Source organism: Saimiri boliviensis, chromosome 2, assembly GCF_048565385.1.
Source record: "Saimiri boliviensis isolate mSaiBol1 chromosome 2, mSaiBol1.pri, whole genome shotgun sequence".
Taxonomy (NCBI): domain Eukaryota; kingdom Metazoa; phylum Chordata; class Mammalia; order Primates; family Cebidae; genus Saimiri; species Saimiri boliviensis.
In genome coordinates, this window is record NC_133450.1 from 151,470,282 (window position 1) to 151,489,552 (window position 19,271).

The 19,271-nt window shown below is 35.5% G+C and overlaps 1 protein-coding gene across 7 annotated transcripts in view; it reads left to right on the top strand.

Moving 5' to 3' along the window:
* Positions 1–19,271, top strand: part of TRPM3 (transient receptor potential cation channel subfamily M member 3) — a 919,012-nt gene that overhangs the window by 276,930 nt on the left and 622,811 nt on the right. The gene's annotated exons all lie outside the window — the stretch shown is intronic.

The following is a 19,271-nucleotide window of genomic DNA, read 5'->3' on the forward strand; positions in this document are numbered from 1 at the left end:
CCATCCATCTGTAGTCAGATATTGTCAGTTAAATGTTAGACCGTTAAAGCTCTAAAGAATTATTGAACTAGCAAAAGATTTGTGGCTAATAACTAAATTTTAATCAGTTTTTAGTTTCTAAAGATATATTAATACAAATTCAGAATGGCTTTGCTTTGATTTGTGGATTTAATTGATATCACCATTGTGGTGTAGTAGAATCCCTCAGAGTACCATTGGCTTAATTTTGTCCTGCTCTTATTATGAAAGAGGCAGACATTGGATAAATGATACTATCTGTAGGTGACTTCAGGATTAAAAAAGTAGAGAAACTAATATATTTTGAAATTGATAGCTATAGCCTTTGGAACTTCTTGAAATAAATAGTAATTCTTTTAAATGTGTTGTAATAGCATTATAGACACGTTCATGGTAATTTGCTTCTGACTTTTTTTTTTTTTCAAGTTGTGAGATTTTGGTATTTGTTTAGTAAAATTATTCTTTGCCTTCAGAACTGAAACATTTGTTAGCTCAGCAAACCAAAATGTTCCCTCAACAGTGTGTAGGTGTTATGCTTTTTGTTGATAATGTACTGTTATTCATTTTCTATTAATGTTTGGAAAATAAACCTAGAATCTAAGAAAGTCAGTGTGTATCCATTGTGGATCATTACAATCAGGGAAGCCCTTACTCATCCATGTGTGTGGGAAGGAGGCGGAAGTGGAGCATTTGCATCTTTGATAAAGCATGCTTTACGGAAATTATATTGGGACATTGATATTCTAAGACACAATTCCTGTGTAAGCCCCATTGTAACAAGGATTATGATTTAAATCACTTTCAAGTTATTGGGTCTTGGAAGATGATTTTCATGAGAATACCCACTGCCACATCAAGCTATCTTCATTTTCATTTGCAAACCAATTTGGAATGTACTCATAGTGACATTGAATATTCTTCCATTAGAGTTTGCAAATTTTCAAGAGGGTAACATTTTTCCTGTTACGTATTAAAAATAAGTCTACATATCTCTTAAGAATCTTAAAGAATGTTTGTAGCAAGTTTCCCTAAGTATGATGGTGAATAAGGAAATATAAGAAGATTTTATCTTATTAATAACTTGAAAAACATTTAATAAAATAATTATATGGGATTGTATTGGTAGCAACCTAATCACAATCAGTTGTTTTCATTTAAACCCTTAAAAGTTAATTCTGAGGACCAAGAAATCAGATTTGTTTGTTTTTAAAAAGTAGGTTAAAAGACCAGGCTGTCACTTAATAAATAATAACCATAGCTGGAATTTATTGATCAGTTATTATTTGTCAGGTGCTGTGATAAGCCGTGTGTGTGTGTGTGTGTGTGTGTATGTATGTGTGATATATATACATATATATATACGTATATACGTATATATACATATATGTGTGTATATACGTATATATACTTATATATGTATATATACATATATGTGTGTATATACGTATATATACTTATATATGTATATATACATATATGTGTGTATATACGTATATATACTTATATATGTATATATACATATATGTGTGTATATACGTATATACATAAGTATATATACGTATACATGATATATATATCAAATTTTTGATTACATTCCTTTTACAAGTTTTCTTTAAAACACTTTAAATATACATACGAGTATATATACATATATACACATATATATGTATACATATATCACACACATATCACACACATGTATATATACATAAGTATATATACAGTATATATACATATATACATACACACACATATATGTATATATGTGTGCATATGTGTGTGTGTATATATATATATATGTATATATATGTATAAAATACCTAATGAACAGTGAGATAGGTGCTGGTGGCATCCTATTTTTTTTAAATAAAGAAGCAAAGGTTTATAGAATTTAATAACTTGTTTAAGTCTACACAGCTGATGAGAGTTAGTATTCAAACTAGGAAAATAATCTGACCATAACTCACACCCTCAAACACCACACAGTGGCTTTTCTTAAACTCTGTTGTACCTGAACTAAGTCTACCTATTAGGTCAAAGGATCTCAACATAGTGTGACTGGTAGAATATGACAATTTATAGATTAGAGTGATGGCTTTCAGCTTTCATTGTGCATCAGATTATAAGGGGAGTTTAAAAAACAATCATGATAAAAGTACATTTGAATGTATCATGTACAAAAGCTTAATACCAGATGAGCCAAGCTCACTTAATTCTCAAGAACTTTGTAACTGGCCTATACTTGACACATTGCCTGGGTGGTTTCTTCGCTGTATTCAGGTTTCCATTCCCAAGTTCTTTCAGAGTGACAGTCTGTGAGTTTCTCCCAGAATAACACTCCTGAAAATTTTTGATTACATTCGTTTTACAAGTTTTCTTTAAAACACTTTTAATTTTATGAAATTGTGTTATATTACTTGCGTATTGCTGATGTCTTTGCTAAGATGTAAATAATGTGAAAAAAGATCTTGTCTATCTTTTAGATGTATGTATCTCTAGCACAAGATAAGAAATTTGGGCTAGACATAGTGGCTCATGACTGTAATCCCAGCACTTTGGGAGGCCAAGATGGGTGAATCACCTAAAATCAGGAGTTAAAGATGAGACTGGCCTACATGGTGAAACCCTGTCTCTACTAATTATACAAAAAATACAAGTGTGGTGGTACATGCCTGTAATCCCAGCTACTTAAGAGGCTGAGCCAGGAGAATTCGATTGAACCCAGTCAGGAGGCAGAGGTTGCAGTGAACTGAGATTGCACCATTGCACTCCAACCTGGGTGACAAGAACAAAACTCTGTTTTGGAAAAAAAAAGAAAGATAGGAACTTTGGCACATAGCAAGTACTTAATTAATCTGTTGAATGAATGAGTCAGTGACAAAGTTAGGATAGACTTTTGGTTAGTTCATCTGCTAAGCCAGCTCTCCCAATGGTAGACACAAAGTCTACATGTATCACTGTTTCCTAGACAATTGGGAAGAGATACAGATGTTATACAGATAGGAGTATGATGCATTCAGTTGAAAATCAATACTATTTGATAAGGCCTACGTTTATAGATTTGAGGATAAAGCAGTTTCTGAAATATGTTTTCCGGCAATATGACAATACTAATACATGTTTGATATGTAGCAAGGCTAATTCTGGAGACTATCCATCAAAAGATGTTAATGCTTTTTGCCTTATCTTATTTGTTCATTTCATTAGTAATATGAGATGTATTTCTGTAGTTTATACCATTTTAATGGGAATCTTGAGTTTCAAATTTTAGACTGTATCGTTCTTTGGTGCCACTGCTTTTCAATCTTGGCATTCCATTCTTTGAATGAGACCAAATTGGTTGGGAAAAATTCCTTTTATAGAGATGGGAAGTTGGGTAGTAGGGTGATTAAATTATTTCATAGGAAAGGTTCTTGGCTTATTCCAGATGGCAGTTTCTAGGACTGTCAAAGTGATGTACAAATTCCTAGTGTAACACAAAGGACAATCTAAACCTGGAGTACACTCAACTTAGTGTTTATTGTGGGATGAAGAAGGTTTCTTCAGATAGATTATTTTGAAGGAGGGAGAGGGCAGTGGTGTTTCACTCCACTCAAATATATTTTGACCTGCTGCCAGTTGGAGTTGGTGTGTTAAATAACAATAGATTCAGGGCATCCTTAAGTGTGAAGGAGACTTAGAGATAACTTAGTTCAGTTATCATTTTACATCTGAGGAAACTGAAGCACAGAAAAGAGTCTTTCCTCATAGCTACATGCTTTGTCTTCCTAGCTAGTATTAATGGTTCACTGATGTTTTGGTATTTATTCTAGAAGTGTTTTTGCTTTGTACTTATAGAGCTTGAAACTACGTGTTTTAAGTATAATAAGTGCATGTAGATATTATAATTTAAAATGTTCCTGGGTAAGAGATCTAAAGCATAAGTGTTTATTTGAAGTAACAATTTGAAACTAAAGTTGTTTTATGTATATAGCTAAAATAAAATTATTTTTATTTCAGGAACTCCAAGATCATAAATTGTGAAGTTTGTTTGTTTATTTAAGGTTTGGGCTCTACCACTGCAGTTCCGTATGGGCTTACTATCACAGTGCCAAAACGAATTTACTCCTCGTGTTTATATAAAGGTGGCTACATATACCTCAAGTTGCAAAAACACTAAAGGCATTTGGAAAGAAATACCCTAGACTATGTGCAATAAGTCAGGTTGCTAAATCAAAGGAAAAAAAAATGAAGGTGCTCACTGTTCTTATTGGGTCACATCTTTGAGGATAGAATTTCATTTCCCTGTTGGGGGATGTTGTCATGAAAAAGCATGGACTTCTGGGTCAAGTCAGTGAGGGTACAAATCACTCTGCTGTTTATGAGCCAAGGGTTTAGGACAAGTGACCGATCAATCCTGACCCTCTTTGACTCAGCTGCAAAATTATCCTGAGGTAAAAGTAGAGCGAGCAGGGATGTGTCCCAAATCATCAACATTAGGGGAGTACAGACATTTAAAAAGACAAAATTTTGGTGGGGTGTGGTGGCTCATGTCTGTAATTCCAGCACTTTGGGAGGCCAAGGTGCACAAATCACTTGAGGAGTTTGAGACAAGCCTGGCCAATATGGCAAAACCCATTTCTACTAAAAATAGTCGGGCATGGTGGTGGGCACCTGTAATCTCAGCTACTCAGGAGGCTGAGGCAGAAGAATCACTTGAACCCAGGAAGCAGAAGTTGCATTGGGCCGAGATTCCACCATTGCATTCTAGCATGGATGACAGAGCAAGACTCCGTCTCAAAAAAAGAAAAAAAAGTAATGATGCCATTGAAAATAGTGTGAAATATACATATTGACAACATATACACTGAGCTTAGCACCTAATTAGCAAAAAAAGTAATTAAAATAGGATGTTGTCATGTGACAAGTGCTGTTACTGATACTACCCTATAAGGTACTTTACCAAGATGATCTGCTGATTTTACTTTCCCTGGGCTCAGTATTACCAGTGACTGCTCTGGCTTTGATGATGCCAACCTCACAGGGGTGTTATGGAGATTGAAATAGCATATGAAATGCTGCAATGGGATGGCAGCCATTGGCCACTGTGACAGGGGCTCCTTCTCAGTTGTCCCACTTTAACATGATGCTGACTTTACTGATCAACTTGGCTATCTTTTCTACTAGATCTTTCAGTATGGTAAGACCACTATTGTTTTATCCTTTATGTCTACCAAGCACAGTGCTTGAAATAGAATAGATCATCTTTTTTTTTTTTTTTAAACAGTCTTGCTCTGTTGCTGGGTGCCAGGCTGGAGTGCAGTGGCACAATCTGGGTTCACTGCAACCTCTGCCTCCCGGCTTCAAGCAATTCTCCTTCCTCAGCCTCCCAAGTAGCTGGGACTACAGGCACGAACCACCACACCCAGCTAATTTTTATATTTTTAAGTAGAGATGAGGTTTCACCATGTTGGCCAGGATGGTCTCGGTCTCTTGACCTGGTGATCCGCCTGTGTTGACCTCCCAAAGTGCTGGGATTACAGGCGTGAGCTACTGTGCCAGGCTAGATATTCTTTAAAGAGTCCAAATGATGAATGTACGTAGTCATCCACAAGTTACTTAACTGGAAATCATGTTTCCATTTTGGGAGCTAATTATTTGTCCTAATAGAAAGGGGGAACTAATAAAGGAGGATTGAGTACCTATTTCACTCCTGTGATGGCCTCAACCTTGGATAACCTTGGCCTCAAACTGATGTCCTTATCTTAGTCAACAGTAAAGCCAGGAAGCACCAGAGGTGATTATTTCAGTATGAGGACAGACTGTCTCTATGTATTGTCTCCCACTGGATCTCCCCTCTGAATTTCAGTTCATTTGAAATATAAAAGGTTGAAATTAATAAATTAAAATAAAATTCTCCCTTATTTATGTTATTTTCATTGGGTATAAATGATCTAATTAAATGGAAAATAGAATCCTTTTTTAAAAAATCCAAACTGTATTTGTACTCCATTTAAAATATTTCTTTGAGGTTGAAGCCTTTTAATAATGGTGATTCAGCCATATAGATATAATAATTATAAGAAAATTTGTCAAGTCCCTAAGTCCTTAGAAGCAAGGAACGAGGCAATCAACATTCAGCACCTTTCTTGAGACTACATAATATACACCCTCTCAAGTGACTTGGTTTTTAACAGTGGCCTTGACTTGAAAAATAAATCTCTAAGATACTATGCAGTAAATCTCAGAATCATTTATCTTACAGTTTATTACAGAACAAGTTGAAGGTGATAAAATTCTTATCAACAAGGAGTTCACAGTTTTATATGTGATTAAGGATGTATACTTCTGGTTATTTATAACATGTGTCCAGATTTTAAAAACCTTCATTATCATAAAATCAGCTGTGACATATAAATCGATTGAAAAACAAGCCAGAGTTCTTACACCTTTTCTGAGAGGGAAAAGTAGATATATCTTTGTCTGTTTTTTACAATGTACATTTTTCATTTGCTGATGGCAGATAGTTGAAGTAAAAAACTGAGAACCTTCACATAAGAGCTCAGCCAATGTTTCTAGCAAAATAAAAACACAAAATACTCACCATTATCCACCTTGCCTTTTTCACTTGGAGCTCATTCTTTATTAGTACATATAGAATTACCTCATTCTTTTTTAATGGCTACCTAATAGCCTTTTATTTGGATTTATGTAATGTAGTTAACCATTATCTTATGGATGGAAATTTATGTTGTTTCTAAATTTTTTCTGATATAAACAGTGATGCAAAGAATATCTGTGTGCATGTGTCATTGAACTAATGGGTGAGTACTCTTTTTTTTTTTTTTTTTTTTTTTTTTTTTTTGTCTTTTTGTTTTTTTCCTTTTTGTGGAGAACGGGGTCTCACTATATTGCCCAGGCAGGTCTCAACTCCTGGGCTCAAGCTATCCTCCTGCCTCTGCCTCCCTAAGAGCTGGGATTACAGGCGTGAGCCACAGCGCCCGGCCGTGAGTACTCTTTAGAATAAATTTCTAGCAGTAAAATTGCTAGGTCCTTGGGGCAATACATTTTTTAAAATAAAGATGACCAAATTGCCTTTTATAGAAACTGTATCAATGTATAGTCCCACCAGGAGTATAAAAAGATAAAGAATTCTTTACATACGTATGTCAGACTTTCAGATTTTTACCAATCTGATAGATGAACAGTTGTATCTGTACTTTAAGAATTTACAAAGCTCTTGTAACAAATAGGAGCATTTGAAGGTATTTGCATTTCATTTTCTATGAACTCTCATTGTGTTTTTCGTCCATTTTTCTCTTGGATTGTTCATATTCTTTTGATTCATTGAAACTCTTTCCATATTGGAAAATGTATCCCTTTGTGATATAATCTGCAAATATTATTTTCCTCATTTGCCATTTATCTTAGGGCATTTTAGTGACATGTTTTGCCAAGAAAAAAATTTAGATTTTTACCTATTCAACTTACAAATAATTTATTTTATGGATTCTCACAGCAAACACACACACACAAACACTCTCTCTCTCTCTCTCTGTCTCTCTCTCTGTCTCTGTCTCTCTCTCTCTCTTTCCCTCCCTCCCTCCCTCCCTCCCTCCTTCCCTCCTTCCCTTCCCCACCTCATTCATTTCTGGTGTTTTTAGCCAGAATTTATTTTGATGGATAGAGATCCAACCTGAACTTTTGCCAGATGGTTTCCCAGTTGTCCAACACCATTTAATCTCTCTTCTCCTGCTGATTCAACATGGCACTTATATCATAAACTAACCTCCTATATATATTTGAATTTGTGTCTAGACTCTATGCTGTTCTGTCGATCTTTTAACGCAACAGAACAACAGTATTTTAATTGTAGTAGACTTAAAAGTATTCTTCACCCAATCTTCATCAAAATTCTTTGCTAAGAATTTTCTATTTGTTCACATTTATTTTTCCATGAAACAGACATATGTGTATAGGTCTAATAAATATGTTGTGATAGTATTGAAGGTTGTGTATCAGTATCTGTTTTCTCAAGAGCTAACCCTTTGTGGTTGTAAGAGAAGGCTATTTCATTGGATTTGGGCATACATGTTATACTGGATTTACATAAATAATTTGAAATATTGTCTTCTTTTTCTTCGATTTTGATCTGCTTCAGTAGTATTGGAGATGTCTGTAATTTTAAATTTTCAAATTTGATGCAGTATTGAAGCTACTTACTCTTTACAATTTTATTTCACCAGGGAATTATCTAAGATTGGTGTTTGTTCAAAGGTATAAGAGTATGAGGAGGAATCATTTAATTTTTACCAGTTGAAATATTTATATGCTGTCCTCATCTGGGTCATTTTTTATAAATTGCATTTTCTTAGTAAGCAATACATTTCTTAAAGATTTCCAGATGTATTTGCAAGTTGATAGGAATGATAGCAACCTTTTATGTCTTTTCGTTTTCTCTGTTCTTGAGGTTATTTGCCCCTTTTCATTGTTTATATGTGCATGTGTGTGTATGGACCTCCTATTCTTTATTAGTTGTGTTTGTTATATATCTGTTCTTTTTTTTAAATAACAGTCTCTTTTATAAGTTAATTCTACAGTATTTCTGCCAACTAATTTTTTTCTCCTTTCCAGTTATTTCTTATTTTGTATTACTTAGTTTCATTTTGCTCTTCTTTCTTGTGTAAAGTTGGATACTTATTCAGTATTTTGTTTTTATTTATATGTTTATATATGTTTGAGACAGGCTCTCACTCTAAAATACAGCCTAGGTAATAGAGTGAGATCTTAGCTCACTACAGCCTTGAATTCCCAGGCTCAAGCCATCCTCACACCTCAGCCTCCCAAGTAGCTGGGACAGCAGGCACATGCCACCACACTCGGTTAATTGCTGTATTTTGTGTAGAGTTGGGGTTTCTCTTTGTTGCTCAGGCTGGTCTCAAACTCCTGGGCTCAAGTGATCCACCCACCTCAGCCTCCCCAGAGTTCTGGGATTACAGGTGTGAGCCACTATGCCCGGCTGTTTTTGTTTATTAATATAAATATTTTAACTATATTTTCTCTTAAGCCTGGTAGTAGCTGTGTTTTTTAAAAATCATTTCTAAGAGTATTTTCATTATTTATCTTTATTTCCTTTTTAACTTACATGTACCTGTGCCAATTATAGTTTGGTGGGATGGGAAGCTATTGAGATTTTCCATATAGCCGAATACTTTGTTAATTTATTGTGGACATTCCATCATTACTTCAAATAAATCAGTGTCTTGCAAGTTATAATTTTTTTTTTTTTTGCGACTGAGTCTCACTGTATCACCCAGGTACAATGCTGTGATGTCAGCTCACTGCAACCTTTGCCTCCCAGGTTCAAGCTATTCTCCTGCCTCAGCCTCCTGAGTAGCTGAGCTTACAGGCATGTACCACCATGCATGGTTAATTTTGTATTTTTAGTAGAGACAGGGTTTCTCCATGTTGGTCAGGCTGGTGTCGAACTCCTGACCTCAGGTGATCTGCCCACCTTTGCTTCCCAAAGTGCTGAGTTTACAAGAGTTAGCCACCGCACCTGGCCTGTCGTGTTTTCTGGTGTGTATTTTCCCCTTCTATTTATGTGGACAAAATTTATTGACTCCCTTTTCTATGTGGTATTTAAATTAGTATTTTCACTTTTTTGTTGGAGACAGGGTCTCACTCTGTAACCCAGGTTGGAGTGCAGTGGCATGATCATGGCTTACTGCAGCCTCCACCTCCTGGGCCCAAGTGATCCTCCCACCTAAGTTTCCCAAGTATCTGGGAGCCCAGGTGTGTACCATCATGCCTGGCTAATTTTTAAATTATTTTTTTAGAGACTGGATCTTCCTGTGTTGCTTAGGCTGGTGTTGAGCTCCTGGGCTCCAGCGATTTTGCCACCTTGGCCTACCAGGGTGCTGGGATTACAGGTGTGAGCCACCACTCAGGCCTGTATTTTCACTTCTTCTCACTTGCCTTCCCCCCATTCTCCTCTTTACAATTTGTTGATTACATCTTATTAGTTCTCATCTTTTTATTTCTATCTTTGCATATATCTCTGTCTGCTAATTGACCAGCTACATATGATTATTTCTGAATCCCAAGCACTAAGAGAGGTTATCAGCATACATTCACTGCCATCACTTTCTTCTTCATTTAAGTTTTGATACTTATATTATTTCTGCATTTTATAGTTCTATAACTATAATGGCCGCAGATTTGATTTTTGTTTTCTTAGCCTAGAACTAGATGACTTCAGCCACGGCCATTTGCTGTTCTTACTCTGTTTCTCTCTTCCTCAGTTGAAATTCATTGTATGACCTTCAAGAAATTTCAAACTCCTTCAAGAAAACTTTCTTGGAACGTTATTCTCTGAATCTTGTATGTTCAAAAATGCCTTTTTTGGTGGCCTTTATACTTAAGTGATCACTTGGCTGGGTATAAATTTCTTGGTTCATGTTTTTCCTAAGATTTTCCAGGTGTCAATCTTTCAAGTGCTGGCTGTATCTTCTGCTCCAGAGAATTCTGTGAACAGTTGGCAGAAGACAAGAGAGGAGACTAAAAACACACAAAAAAGCATTTCAAAACATCCAACACACCTCAGACATTGAAAGTATTATTGTAGCAAATCATATAGTAATGACAGATTCCAGGGTATTAAGAAAAATGTAAATTATTTTCAATATTATTGATAAAAATTCAAGCAAATGTACAAGTTGTTTTAAAAATATTCTAGTAATTAGAGAACTACATATTCTAATATTTTAAATATTATTTGATAACTTTAGCTGATTTAAAAATTTTGTTCTGTGAATTTTTTTTTATTTCTTGAGGACTCAAAACTAAAGTACATAGTTTTGCTCAAGTAGGAGAACAAGTAAGCTGTAATAAATTGATTTTTTTAACCTTCAGAAAATTACATTACACTACTCCCTGTCATCATCCTCATTTGAAAATCAGTAATTAAGTACAAAACTTGATAGAGTACCATGAGAGGAAGGAAGGAGACTTGCTGGTTGGATTTTTCAAAGTGAGCTTCTTGATGAGGTGGATCTTGAGCTGAATAGATTGTTGTAAATGTAGACGGAAAAAGAGAATATTTCTAGATTCTGGAAAATGAAATGTTGGTCAGAAAGTACTACATAATTAGAACCTCTCCTGAGGTTCCTGTTTATTGCATTGATGCTTCTCCCAGCAGGTCTGAGATACGAGTTGTGCACATACCTTTGTCCAGAGGCAGCAGTTTCTATTTCTGAGACCTTGAATCAGCAGGCTTGGCAGCAAATAAAGTTACTTCTTCAGTCTGTTATGTGATTAGAGCGCTTGAAATGGGATGAATTCCAAAATGCTCTCTTAACCTGATTTCCATTCAGACTAGAGATTGGTTTAAAAGAATCAGTCAGTACTCAACACAGATCTATTAAGGGTTTTTGTCAAGTATACACATATGACTTTAGGAGGCTTTGGGTCAGAGTTCCCTTATAGGGAAAAACAGTTGAATTTGGTTTCCATTAACCTTTTCTTAGCCAGTAGAAATTCTATTGTGTGGCGCTCACGCTCGCGTGTGCTCTCTCTCTCGATCTGTGTGTGTGTGTGTGTGTGTTTGTGTGTTTGTATGTGTTGGAGGCAAGAGGGCAGATGTTCAGTGATAGTGTGTGTCTCTGTAAATAAATGATGAACTCCTTAAAGGCAAGAAGTAAGTCCATTAAATTTTTCCATCTGGGGTTTAGGGATAATGCTTTGCATAAGACAGTATTTTAGCAAATGTTTGTTCAATGAAGGAATATTAAACTACAATTAATACTAAATAAGAAATCCATGGAGTTATGTCCTTGATGAAAATATTCTATTTTTTCACTGCAGGTTGCAAGTGACAAAAACGCTACTAAACTAGCTTAAGCAAAAAAAGGAACATTGGCTCTCAGGCTGGGACATCCATGTTCGTATTACTGATTTTGGGCAAGGTTAGATCCAGAAGATTAAGTAATGTTGTCAGGTCTTTCAGTTCTGCTATCCCCAACTTAGCTTATTTTGCAGACAGGTTTCTTTTTGAGGCAAGAAGATGACATCCAGCAGCCACAAACACATCTTAGTGTTAAGGTAGCCGATGGCTGTTGCCATTTCCTATAGATTTAGAAGAGAAATTCAAGGGGAACTCTGGTTGGCCCAATTTGGATCACGTGCTTATTGCTGAACCAATCACTATGAAGGACGCAGGTGAGTCATATTAATAAATTATGAAAAGCTTCCAGGTGCTGAGGTCTTCAGGAGGCAGCATGTCTGCTCAAAGTGCAGTGGTTATGGGTGTTGCCTCATTTCCTACAACCAGCAATGACCTCTAGGGCATATATGAGTCAGATGCTATGTGTTACCAACACAGCAGGTTGGATGTATTTCCAAAAAATGGGGAAGAAGGATGTAGGTTAGGACAAAGCAACTAATCTCCACTTCTGTTTTTAAGGTGCTCTCTGGAGCATAATTGAGGTCTAAGAGGTACCTGCTCTGTCTCCAAAGACTGATGGGACAGAAGAGAAATGTACTCTTTCAGGACAATTGTGGCAGAAAAATAGTAGAGTTAAGAAACAGAATCTCAAGTTAGTGGCTCATAGATTGGAAAAAGTTGCTTCTTGAGGTTTCAAAACTGTGTCTTTGACATCTGGTGGATCGTTTACTATGCTGGGTAAAAGAGAAGCTTCTGGAGTGTATTGTAGCAGCCTGGCAAGGTAGGGGCTTTGGCTGGAACTACAAATGGCACCACAGTGATTTGAAAGCTGCATCATTCTCCTTACCTAAGGCTTGTGAAGGCTGACTTTATACCACTGTGACGTGTGCCCACATTAAAAATGAAGGAACATCTAAGGATTATCTACAAGATAAAATACAGTTTGGGAACATTTTCTCCCATTCTTCCAAATACACGAAGATTAAAAAGTGTTTGTTACTCATTTTGTCTGTAAGTGGAAAATTGATCTAAACAGTAGAAATATGCCTAAAAGAACAAATATGTACCTAACAGAATCACAGGGTACCTCTCTATCTTCAGATGACTTTCTCATAAAGAAACAAATGATTGGGCAGATTATTTTTCTTAGTTCTTCAGAATTTTTTTTTTTTACCAAATTTGATGAGCTGAAAAATATTAATTTAGTAATGAGGGGGCAATTTTAATTTTATACTTGGTAATTTCCTTCTTGTTTTTAATCTTTTATTCTGATTGGTTTATAAAGCTTCCTTTGTTAAAAGACAGTTTTAGTTAAATTTGGAAAACTTTGATCTGGAGTTTACTCTCATGTTTTCAGACATGTTCCCTTCCATTTTTTTTCCTCAGTCATTATTTATAATTAGAATAATATACTAACAGTAGGTAGTATACTTTCCTTTTTGATTGCGGGAGAAAGTATACTTTCCTTTTTGATTACAGAAGAAAAATGGAGATTACATGAGAAAATAGACACTGGAAAGACCTGTTTTGTCCATTCTTCTTCTTATCTGCATTTCCTTTTTCTAGAAATTCAGTCTGTGTCTGCAGGACAACTCCAGGTTTTGTAGCAGCTTACTAGGACTTACTAGCACTCCTGAGTAAATGCAGTCCAATGGTGTGGTATTTTTTGCATTCTCTCAAGTTTTCCAGAATCCATTCTCAAAATCCTCTATCTAAAGGAACGTACACTTCTTACTGGAAAAGGAAAGGGCAGCAGAAGCCCTTGGCAGGAATGCCCACATTCACTCTTTTCTGTTGTTACTTAACTTCTGGTGTGTATTAGCTCCAGGGAAGTTACCCTATTAGACTTCCAAATGGAGTTCCATCTGGTATTTAAGGTAGCATGTACATTTTTTCTTATTTTTGTACTCTTTCTTACTTCACAATAGACTAAAGGGCATATGACCACTGACTCTTTGCTCTTGATTAAAATTATGATGATAAACAGCTTTTTTAAGTTTCTCTAAGAATAATATTCAAAACATTTCATAATGTGTTACTTGCCATCAAATTTTTGTTGGACAATTAGTCAACAGGTATTTATGGAAACAAATAATTTTATCTCATTATAACTTTTAAGATAATTTACATATTTCTGGTGACATGGTTATTTGAAATTCAAAAATATAAACCTGAGTTGTCATGGGTACATTCATGCAGAAGCTTACTTTATTAATTTATTATAAAACTATTTTTAGGATATAATAGAGTTTAATCAAAACACCAATGCTTCTTTTTTTCCATTCAGGTTATTATATTAAGCATATTTCTGCTTAATTTCTTTCTTTTTAATGTTTTCTCTTAATGACATTTTATTGCCAAAGGGCACAGTTTAAACTGTGTGTCAGAATGACTGATCAGAAGTCTGCCTTGACTTTTGCTAGTCTTCCTTTCTCCTGCTGATATTTCAAATAAGGATTATATATGTCTCAGAATAATGTTCATTATAATGAGTTAGACTAACCTACCAGGGAACCCATAGAAATGTAATTGACCCAGATGAGGGAAAAAATAAAACCTTAGCTTCCCATAAGCAAAATCCCCAAATCTCACAATACTCTTCCTATCTTAAGGGTACATAACAATTCTTAAGAACAGTCTAGAAGCAAAGAAAGACTTGACTGTTATTTAAGAAGGAAAAAAAAAAAAGAATGAAATGGGGGAGAGTGGTGGAATCACAGCTAGGTCAGGTTATCCATAAGCAAAGAGTAGGAGAAAAAGGCTTGGAAAGGTTTTTTTGAGTATGCCAATATCGGGTAATTTAAAGTGATCAGATGGGCCCTTTTTTTTTTTAAATTTTTTTTTGAGATGGAGTTTTGCTCGTTGCCCAGGCTAGAGTGCAATTGCACGATCTCGGCTCACCGCAACCTCCGCCTCCTGGGTTCAGGCAATTCTCCTGCCTCAGCCTCCTGAGTAGCTGGGATTACAGGCACACACCACCATGCCCAGCTAATTTTTTATATTTTTAGTAGAGATGGGTTTTCACCATGTTAACCAGGGTGGTCTTGATCTCTTGACCTCGTGATCCACCCACCTCGGCCTCCCAAAGTGCTGGGATTACAGGCTTGAGCCGCCGCGCCCGGCCCCAGATGGGCCTTTTAAAAGAAATTTGCTTGGACAGGGCATAGTACTTCTAGAGGCACAAGGTCAAACCAGAGTGGTAAGTTTAAAAATCATGTACCATATCAGATTTGGAGCTTTCATTTACTTTTTCTTATACATAGTGTTGGCCACAATGTATGGAATATTATGGCATAAGGAAGTCATTGTGTTAAGACATAGAGAAAAACTAGATTTGAGAACTGACCAATACAAAAAGAAATGATGTTTAGGATATATCTTAAATGGCAGCTCCATTAACTAAATTTTTAGTGAATGGGAACACATATATGTGGCCAATAATTATATGGAAAACTCAGCGTCACTGATCATTAGAGAACTGCACATCAAAAGCACAGTGAGATACCATCAGCTATATGCATCAGAATGACTATTATTAAAAGTCAAAAAATAACAGATGCTGGCGAGGTTGTGGAGAAAAAGGAATGCCTATACACTGTTGTGTGAGTATAAATTAGTTTAGCCATTGTGGAAGACAGTGTGACAGTTCCTCAAAGACCTAAAGACAGAAATACCACTTGACCTAGGAATCCCATTCCTGACTATATACCCAAAGGAGTATAAATCATTCTATTAGACACATGTATGTGTTTGTCCATTTCAGCACTATTCACAATAGCAAATACACAAAATCAGCCCAAATGCTCATCAATGATAGACTGGATAAAGAAAATGTGGTACACACACACCACAGAATACTATGCAGCCATAAAAAATTAGTTCATGTGCTTTGCACGGACATGAATAGAGCTGGAGGCCATTTTCCTTAGTAAACAAACACAGGAACAGAAAACCAAATACCATATATTCTCTCTTATAAATGGGAGCTAAATGATGAGAACACATGGACATATGGAGAGGAACAACACCTACTGGGACCTTTCAGAGGGTGGAGGTTGGGAAGAGGGAGAGGATGAGGAAAAATCATGAATGGGTAGTAGGCTAATACCTGTGTTACGAAATAATCTATATAATAAACCCCCTTGACACAAGTTTACTTATGTAACAAATTTATACCCTTGAATTTAAAAGTTAGAAAAAAAAAAAAGTTAAAAGGCAAAGTTCTACCAATGGAAACAAAAAAAAACTTTTTTTTTTTTTTTTTTTTTTTTGAGATAGGTTCTCATTCTGTTGCCCATAGTAGAGTGCAGTGATGTAATCATGGCTCAAATGATTCTCCTGCCTCAGCCTCCCAAGTAGCCGAAACTACAGGGATGTGCCACTAGGCTTTTTTTTTTTTTTTCTTTTTTAACATTTTCTTTTTAATTATATTTTCTATTATTTTTTACTTCTGTTTGGGCCCAGGCTGGTCTCAAACTCCTGGGCTCAAATGATGTTCCTGCCTTGCTGCCTCGGCCTCAGCCTCCCAATGTGCGAGGATTACAGACATGAGCTACCAGGCCCAACCAAAACTACTTAGAGGACTGTGTACTATTTACAATACAGTAACAGAATCTGATAGTGCATGGAAACTGCATCTTCACATAAGCAGAAAAAACAACTTCAATATAATTTGCAGGCAAACTTTTTAATATAAGTTATCAGTGTAAAGTAAATCTGAGGATATTACCTTTGTTGAAGTTAATGTGTTCAAATTAGCATGGTTGATTTGTTTAATAGCCTGGTTTGAATATTAAAATTTAAACATCAGATTTAATCTCACTTTAAAATGAGGAAAAAAGTACATATGCATGTATGTGTGTATATATGTGTGTATATATATGTCTGTGTGTACATATATGTTTATATATGTATATATGAAAATGTGAAAGTAATGGAAAAGAGTCTTAAGGAGTACAGCACCTCAAAGATACAAGGCACCTAATATATGCTTATTGGAGCTGCTACTGTTGAATGAATTTTCAAACACCCGTCTAATTTTGTATTTTCAGTAGAGACAGGGTTTCTCCATGTTGGTCAGGCTGGTCTCGAACTCCCGACCTCAGGTGATCCACTCATCTTGGCCTTCCGAAGTGCTGAGATTACAGGCATGAGTCACCACACCAGATCCAAAAGTTTTTATGTAGCAAAGGCAAAGATTAAGATAGAAACACTGCAGTTTTGACAAAACTCTTTCTACTTACTTATGGAAACATTCAGGCATTATATACTGGTGTTTTGGACAGTGTTCACAGCAGCAAAGAAACCTGGATATTTTATGGCCCCAGTGAATGCAACTTCAGAAACAATCAAAACAAAACAAGTACAGCAACAAAAATATTAAAGATGTTCTTGTGGAAGAAGAAATTCCATTTCATGGGAAATCAAAAGGCATGCCAAAGCAATTGAAATTTTGTAACACAAACCAGCAGAACGACAGAAATGAATAAAAGTGGTATGTGAAAAATATAGTCAACTTATGAAATGTAATAAAAATTATTTTAAATGGTGGTGACATCACTAATCCCATCATTCAAGCACCAGAGATCTGCTTCAAACACTGACATGGTTTGTTGCAGATTCAGACAATCTGATGTTATACAGATAATCACAATAGCTAAAAATATTTCAGGTATGTTTGAAAAGCCCCTTTAGTTGAATAAATAATACATAGACAAAAGAATATTTTGGAACTAAAAGGTAGCTAAGAAAAATCTGTAGTACTTTGAGATAATCAGTAAAAGAATGGATGAAAGCAAAGCTAATAGATCACAGGGTGAGTTACATCCATGGCTTGGTACAACCATTTTGAACTGTAGGGGTGGTTTTTGAACACTAAAATCCAACTTATGTGTGAATTTCATTTTTTGTATTTTCCTGAAAAGCTCAACATGTTTGTAAATCATTTAAGGATATTAGTACCACATCCAGCTAGAGATATTTATAAATATCTCTGAAGTTGAGTACATTGATTATTGTTCAAATTAAGTCATACAGTCTTAGTACAACTAATTAAATTATCAGAATAAGAATCAAAAACTTTAAAACATGCTAAGAGTCAAGCTTTCTTATTCCTTTGTGGAAATTTTAATTTTACATGTCAAAGATACATTCTATTTAATGTTCTTGATTTGAATTCTTGTAAGCATAAAGATATAAAAATGTGATATGCATAATCTTTTTTATAGTTCAACATGAATGAACACATAACAAGCTGAACATCCAAGTGTCTTATCTGACTACTTTTGAAAATAGAAACTAATTATATTTAAATATAATACACTCCAGCTCAGGAATGCTCCTTCAAAACCCCTGCGTCTCCCCAGGCAGAGCCGGTTACCTTATTCCTCTCTGCTAACATCATACCTTGCTTACATTTATATCATTGTGCTTTTCACTACAATGCATTTATACAGTATAATGCTATATGGTATTTGCCTGAAAATACCATATAAGTACATGTATGACTTAACTGTGAAGTACTAGTCTTGTTTATCTTTACTCTTGCGATTATCTCAATGCCTGACACATAGCAAAAGCTCAGTAAATGAATGCATGCAATGAATGAAGAAATGTGTTTAGGGCAGTCATTGAGGAAAGTTATATACCTATTAGCTTTAAAGATATAGTAATGTTAAAAAATATTTTCAAACATTATTCTAGGATGGGATAAATTACCAAACTTTGGGAGTTGTCAGGATGTCATATTGAAGATGGGGAGGAGAGAAGAAGAGGTTGAATTGGAATAGATTCAGAGAATGAAAAGGAGAAGGGAAGCAAGCAGCTCTGCTTTCAAACCCCACACTATGTCTTACGGAAATGAAGACAATGTAGAATAGGAATTTAAAATACTAGAGATACAGTGATGGCTGAAATCACATCTCTGCCACTTCTTAGGTTTGTGACTCGGAGGAGGTGAACTTTTTTTGTCTTTCAGTCTCTTCATTCAGAATTTGCTTCATATAGCTGCTTAAATGAAAGCATTTAGCTGCCAGTAGCAGAAAACATATTAGTTTCTTAAATAATAAAGACATTTGATTATCTTGCATAATTATTAAAGAAGTCTTGGAGGCCGTTGACTCTAGGTTGGTTCAACATTTCAGGATGCCAGCCTGCTGTCTGTCTTTCTCTTGGTCTCTCCCTCATGATTTGATTGCTATAGCTGTAGATATCACCTCCTCAAATAACAGCATTCCAGAGTTAGGGAATGAGTAGAGTGACAGTAAGTAGTGTAGCAAGGGCTGCAAGAAAGCTTGGATGCTTTTTTTTTGTCTTTCAGGAAGAGGAGCTC